Here is a 7801-nt window from a genome sequence, read left to right on the forward strand (position 1 = left end):
ATGCCAGAGGATCAGGCTCAACACTGGCACTGGGAAACGAGAGGAAGGAAATGATAGCAACCACTCGGGACTAAGGACCAGGTTCCAGTCCATTTCTATGAGACCCGGGATTCCGGATCTGTACAATGGGGAGGTAGTGAGGGTACTGGTGGTGGTGCTAAGCGACCCAATAATAACTGCTTTGGGATGTCCTCCCAGCTAGGGAGGTTAAGGGCACAAAGCTGGATATAATTTAGTTTAAAAAACAAAACCAAATCATGAATCTTGCCCCTCTGCCCGGTGGGCTGGGAACGCACACTTGTTTTCACAATTCAGTTCTACCTTCCTCTATCTTGTTGACGTCCAGGTCTGTCTAAAACAGCAGAGCCTAGGGTTGGCATGGTTTTCTTTGAAGCCCTAGTGCCTATTCCACTTCCAGTGTACTGCTGCCCTCAAGCAAACGGGCGAGAGGAGGAAATATAATGAGTGCATCATTCAGGGTTTAACTATGAAGTACATATATGTGTGTATGCACATTTATCTATCACTGAAAAATATACATGAATTCCTAGGAACGGACGTGCACAATTAGGGGAGCTTAGCCAGGCACTCTCCACAAGGCTGTCTTGGCCAATGTTGGTGCTCGAAATCCATAAGACAGTCAAGAAAGGAAGCTCATGGGGGGGCAGGCTAGAACCCCCATAAGCAGAAGCTGGAACACCACGTGGGCAGACTGAAACCCATGCCCTGTTTGTTCCTCCTGACCTTATCGATGAAAGGACTCTGCAGAAGCTGAGGCCCTGTGTCACACTGCGGAACAAGGACTCATCCGCCACAGGCTGCAGAGAAACTAAAGGAAGGGAGACCCAGCGGAAAGGGAGGGTAACCCCGGGCCCAGCAGCACCTTCACCTGAGCATGAGGGGGGGATCAGCAGCCGGGGGTTGCACGCCACAAGATGGCTGCCGCTCCTTTGCCTCCTTCCAACTCTCGCGAGAGAATGTCCCTTGGAGCCCATACTGACCTGAAACATGGAAGGAAAAGGAATCCTGGGAAATGTAGTCCAGCCTGGCCAAGTATGCAGATTACGAAGCCATCACTGTGAATGAGCACTGAGTGAGCCTCATTAAAGCCTCAGACTGTGGCCCGTATTTTGGGAAGTCAGTTTGGTCTTTAAACCAATACCATGTTTTCCTGTTCCCTGCTCCCCCAGCTGCTTTCTGCTCCTCCTGGTGGATCCCCACTTATGTTAGTCCACGTCCTCTGAGAAGCAGTTACCAAGATCTATTAAATGTGTGAGAAATTTATTAGGCAAAATGCCTGAAAGGAAAGGGGAGGAAGCCGGGAGAGGCTTGAAAATCCATCAGACCCTGATGCAAGTCTGACCCCAGTGAGGAAGGGATATAGATGGCAATACAATTCTAAGGAAATCTGGGCAAAGCTTCCTGCCAGAAGAGTCCCGTACTTTCCACCGAAAGGGGAAGTATCCTGGCTGTGCCATAGTGACCACAGGCACAGCCAGGGGATACCGGCCTGGGGGGAAGCCTGGTGAGGGGTTTCAGAGCACAGCCCTGGGCTCTTGGGCAATTGCACTCCCGGATTAGGAGATTTGCGGGCTCTCCTAATGGCCGCCACACTGCTTCATTCTCATTTCTTACTCTCGTCAAGACTCAGACTCAGTCCCACTTTACTCTTTTGTTGAAGTGTGAAAAATAAATTAGGGCCAGGCGTCTTCTTGCTGGCCCCTCTTTTGTCCTGTGACTGATTTCTGTTCATCCAGGACAAGTTTTGCCAGGAGTAGATGTTGGGGGATATTTGGAGGAGAAGGCAGTTTGGGAGTGTCTAAATGCAGGAAGATGGAGTTGCTGATTGGCGATACAATTGGTCTAACCCTAGGGCATTTCATTAAAGTGTGTGGCTGAGTATTAAACAGTCCTGATCCTTGGGATTTATTACACATTTCTTAAGAAAAAACAGAACCAACGAAGTGTTCAGCTGTGAACGGGGACTTCTGGGATTAGCTAGAGATAAGGATTCAGAAAATATAGGTCGAAGCGTTTTCTGCAGTCTTATTCCTATTCTCTTGAGAAATCAAATGTAAGCATCTGTAACAAATGAATGTAATGAAATGGAAATAATTTTTGCCTAGGCAATGAAAGTTGATTGTTAAATTGTTAACTCTTGGAAGGCAAGGGTTGTTTTTCTTAATCTGTGTGACATTTAGTGGGTTTCTGTACAGAAAAGGACTCAGTTGTTCTTACATGGTGAGTCTATTAAATTTTGAACTTGTTTCCCATATTTGCCTAACAGCAAAAATAAGTAAACTCACATTGATCATGTGGGGACAGGGGTGGGTGGAATGAGGCCCAGCCTTACCACAACCTGCTATTACTATCTCACGTTTATAGCAAACAAACCCCACTTTTGCAATAAGTGCAAATTGCACCCATCTAATTCTTATTCAGTAGCGTTCACCAGAGATTTTTCTGATCAAGCATACAGTCCCCATCATGATTACTCATCAGTGCAAAGAATGGAGTCTAAATTTCCCCACTGACCTCAGTTCTCAATTTCCTGGCCCATGGGTCAAATTATGCACTTTTAATGAGCGTTCATATCATTTTCTCATTGAAAATACTAGAAGCTGATTTGCTAGATCACTGAAGCCTGTACTGATGTCTAATAAGAATTTGAAAAAGATCATCAAGAAATAATCTCTCTTCCAGTCTACCTGCTTACCGGGAAAAACAGAGAGGCAAATTGTCTTGTTTTTTGTTAAGCCAGGCCAGTGGGAAACAATTCTTTCTGATTCACATTCCCTAGAGAGCATTCCTTTTGCAAGTTTACAGATGAATAAACCTCACATTCTGATTAGGATCCATCAACCTCCTAATCAGCTCACACGGTACGGAAAAGCAGCCCTCTATTAGTAGTTTCTGGCAGGGGCACTAGCTGTCTTGAAAGAACCTGTTTTCTCCTCATTTAGAGCGGTCCCCTGGGTTTAGTGATGTTTGCATGTTTGCGGGAGCTTGGTAAACAGTCTGTTCTGACACACTGCTGTTGCTGGCAGCTTCACACCAGGATCCTCACCAGGTCTGAAGACTGAGAAGTGAATTCATTAATGTGGGCCGGGCAGGGTCCTCCGCTGTTCCAGCGGTATCAGGGACTGGGACCCAGAACACAATGCTGGAACATATACTGGAAGCCTCAACATTGGATGGCTTGGAGTACAAGCCCTTATATTTTTCTTGCGGAGAGGGATATTGTTGCGGGGTCGTGGAGCCTAATGCTCAAGAAAGAATTCTTGAGACGTTGTATGGTGCAACTCCGTAAGTTTATTTAAGTAGCACAGGGACAGGTCCCATCAGCCGAAAGAGCTGCACTTTTTGCTGTATGAAGCTGGTGGTTATATGCTTAGTGCTCAAGGGGGGCTGGGGGATGTGCAGGGAGTGTTAGATCCTAAATGTCTCCTTTAAATTTCTACCCATAAACTACTTTCACAAGATTTCTCTGGTGCTTATCATTCACTTTGATATTGATGGTTGGTGAGATGTACAGGCAGTCATGAGACCCTTTAAGAATGTAGCAACAAAGATACAGATATAGTGAAAAGGGGCACCTGCACCCCAATGTTCATAGCAGCAATGTCCACAAAAGCCAAACTGTGGATGGAGCCGAGATGCCCTTCAACAGATGAATGGATAAAGAAGATGTGGTCCATATATACAATGGAATATTACTCAGCCATCAGAAAGGATGGATACCCACCGTTTGCATCGACCTGGATGGGACTGGGGGATTATGCTAAGTGAAATAAGTCAAGCAGAGAAAGACAATTATCATATGGTTTCACTCACATGTGGGACATAAGGCATAGTGGGGAGGACCACAGGGGAAGGGAGGGAAATCTGAAGGGGAAGAAATCAGAGAGGGAGACAAACCATGAGAGACCATGGACTCCAGGAAACAAACTGAGGGTTACAGAAGGGAGGGGTTGGGGGTTGGGGTAACTGGGTGATGGGTATTAAGGAGGGCACGTGTTGTGATGAGCACTGGGTGGTATACGCAACTAACGAATCACTGAATACTAGAGCAAAAACTAATGATATACTATATGTTGGCTAACTGAATGTAATAAAAAAAAAATTTAAAAAAGAATGTAGCAACCAGCATGTATTTGATCCTTATTGGAACTATGCAGGCTGTCGGTCAGCCTTCTGGGCTAAAGGTGAACATTTTCCTTTTCTATCCCTCATCAACATCTCTCTTTACACAGTGTCTGTTGAGATTTATGTTTCATAACCAGGCCCATCAATTTTGCCTATAAAAAGTCTCTCATAGTAGCCTCTTTCTCTCCTTTTCTATCCCCCACTCAGGGGGGGGGATAGAAATATTCTGCTAACCTGTACTGGTAAAGCCATCCCACCTGGCAAATAGCTACTGGTGAGTGCTTCCCTCACCCCAGGCCAGCCCTTGGCCATTCACCTGGGACCCAGCGCACCAGGGGTTAATATCCCAATGATTGGGAGCTCCAGGAGTGTTAGAAAATCTGCTTTCTCTAGGTCCTTACCACCTGTGGTGGGGTGAAAACTGTCCCCCAAAGATATGAAGCCTGTGATAAATAGCTTACTTTAGAAGGCAGACCTGTGAATGGCAAAGGATGTAATCAAGGTGAAGATCTTGATTTCAGACCTCTAGTCGGCAGTACCTTGAGACAGTGTGTTACCATCACTCTGTGGAGTGTGCTTTTGTTGTGCTGAGCACTTTATAGAAAGTATCACATTTCCTCCTTGCAACAACACACTGAGGTTGGCACTGTTATCTTTGCTTTACAGGCGAGGAAACCAAGGCTCAAAGAAGTTAAAAAGTGATCCCTGTGAGTGGCAGTAAGACAGGCATGTTTGGGTTCTCAGCCACCTCCTGTAGTGCTCGGTATGTGTCTCCTGCCCAGGACACTATCCGGGCTGAGAGCCTTGTTCTCCTATTTCTTTGTCAAAAATTCTCCAACCTTCCAGATTCGGTGTATGTACCACCGTGTCCAGGAACCTCTCTTAAATACCCATCCATCGCCTGCCCTTTAACTTGTAGGTAGAGTCTATTCCACAAACTGTAGAAATGCAATTCTGCTTTATATTTTCTAAAATGCAAAACACTGTAGTGGAAAAGAATATACCATGTAGAGAAAGATCTTAAAAATACAAACCCAAAGTACCCTACTCAATGATTCCTGACTTAGATTCACTGATTCCTGTTGCTGAGATTTTCTCCTAATCTTATTTTTTAAAAGATTTATTTATTTATTTCAGTGTGAGAGAGAGAGAGAGAGAGAGAGAGCACAGGCGGGAAGGGCAGAGGAAGAGGGAGAGAGAAACTCAAGCAGACCCCCAATCCCACGACCCTGATATCAGACCTGAGCTGAAACCAAGAATCAGACACTTAACCAACTGCACCACCCAGATGTCCCTCCCCTAATTTTAAATAGAAACTCACTGTTTTGGTAGCATGCCCAGTTAGAACTTCCATGGGCTTTGTAGACACCCCAATGGCACAACTGTAGCATTATCTGAAAATCTGATCCCCATGTAGATGTTCTATCAGTCTAGAGCCCCACTGTTCCATTGAAACATGATGTGAAAACCAATGCAAGCCATACATGTTATTTAAAGATTTTCTAGTAATCAGTCTTAGGACGTTAGAGGCTGTGTAGTGTTGCTGTTACTCTGAGGATGGAACAGTCGGTAGAAGGGTGCAGAGATGCAGAGCAATAAAACCCTTAACTTGGAGAAGCAAAACCATATTCCAAAGAAGCATCAGCAGCATCACCAGCAGCATCACCACGGCCACCACGGCCACCAATACCTGCAAGTGGGCAACAAGCCAGCAGCCCAAATGAAGACTTGACTATTGACCTGAAGAATTTTAGGAAACCAGGAGAGAAGACCTTCACCCAACGTAGCTGGCCCTTTGTAGGCAATCTTCCTCCTGACATCACCGAGGAGATGAGGAAACTATTTGAGGCAGAAGGGAAGGCAGGCAAAGTCTTCATTCACAGGATACCTCTTGGCTTTATCCACTTGGAAACATGAACCTTAGTGGAGATTGCTAAAGCAGGGCTGGACAACATGGCACTCCGTGGAAAGCAGCTGCGCATGCGTTTTGCCTGCCATAGTGCATCCCTTACTGACGGAAACCTTCCTCAGTATGTTTCCACCGAACTGTTGCAGGAAGCCTTTTCTGTGGGTGGCCAGGTGGAAAGGACGGGATGAAGTCATCGTGACTGATTGAGGAAGGCACTCAGGAAAAGGCATTGTTGAATTCTCAGGGAAGCCAGTGGCTCGGAAGGCTCTGGACAGGTGCAGTGAAGCTTCCTTCTTGCTAACCACATTTCCTCAGCCTGTGACTGTGGAGCCCAAGGCCCAGGTGGATGATGAAGAGGACTTCCAGAGAAGCTGGTTATAAAGAACCAGCAATTTCACAAGGAGTGAGAGCAGCCACCCAGATTTGTGCAGCCTGGTTCCTTTGAGTATGAGTATGCCATGCCCTGAAAGACACTCATTGAGATGGAAAAGCAGCAGGACCAAGTGGACCACAACATCAAGGAAGCTGGTGAGAAGCTGGAGATGGAGATGGAGGCTGTTCGCCACGAGCACCAGGTCGTGCTGAGACAGGATTTGATGAGGCGTCGAGAAGAACTCTGGAGGATGGAAGAGTTAGTTGCACAACCAAGAAGTGCAGCGAGGAAAGCAACTGGCACTCAGGCAGGAGGTGGAGTGCAGGTACGTGAGGAAGAGATGCGGTAACAGTAGGAAGGATTCAAGGGAACATGCCCTGATGCAAGAGAACAGGAGATGCGGTGGGCCAGATGGCTATGGGAGGTTCTATGGGCATCAGCAACAGAGGTGCCATGCCCCATGCTACAGTGCCAGTTGGTACCCCAGCTCCTCCAGGACCTGACACTATGATGCCAGATGGAACCTTGGGATCAACTCCACCAACAACTGAATGCTTTGGCCAAGTTGCTACAACGGAAGGAATTGGGGCAATTGGTGGAACCCCTCCTGTGTTCAACTGTGCAGCTCCTGGAGCTGAATTTGCTCCAAACATCGCCAATGCTGATAAAAATTTCAGTGTCTAAAGTTTCCCCAAAATCCTTAAAAGAAGAACCCTTTTTGGGACTAGCCAGAATTCTGCCCTGGAAAAGTGTGGGGGATTCCTCCCAATCGTTAAGTCTTCTCTGACTGTACAACACTAAGGGAGTATGCTGGAGGCTGAGGGTAAGGGAGGGGCGATATTTAACAAATTATTTCCATGTGGCATATCTTTGAACTAATTGATTCTGTGTGGTGCATTCCTGAAGTCTCATGTGATTGTTGAGGGCCTGGGGGTGGGAGGAACCATGGCAAAAAGGATCCAGTTAGAGCCCCCATTAAGCTTGATCATTCCATTCTTTGTCCATCCTGTTCTATTTGCTTTCTCATCTTTTTACCCCCCCAACCCCAGAGACACTGCCACATACACCACAAAAACACACATTCCCCAATGACCTCAGCCGCATTGCCCCATACATGTGCAGGTGGGGATTCAGGCAAATGCCCACAGAGGTCATGGACAACATACACCCTGTTCTGTTATATTCATCCTGTCGTCCCTTTGTGTCCTAAGGAAGACATTTTTCTCTTAGACATCTTCATTTGAGTGTATCTTTAAAAAATCTTGTCCCAAAAAAATAAATAAATAAAAAAAAATAAAAAATCTTGTGCTCAGTTGCCTCCATTTCTCATCCTGGGTAAGGACAGCCCAGAACTTCCCTTTTGTGTCTATGAT

General features: G+C 46.2%; 1 pseudogene; it reads left to right on the forward strand.

Moving 5' to 3' along the window:
• The first annotated feature begins 5731 nt into the window (after positions 1-5731).
• On the forward strand, positions 5732-7112 carry LOC114212514 (non-POU domain-containing octamer-binding protein pseudogene; annotated as a pseudogene).
• Positions 7113-7801: the final 689 nt, after the last annotated feature.

Source organism: Eumetopias jubatus, unplaced genomic scaffold (assembly GCF_037043125.1).
Source record: "Eumetopias jubatus isolate StellerSeaLion01/CBP00866 unplaced genomic scaffold, mEumJub1_p1.0 scaffold_6, whole genome shotgun sequence".
Lineage (NCBI taxonomy): Eukaryota > Metazoa > Chordata > Mammalia > Carnivora > Otariidae > Eumetopias > Eumetopias jubatus.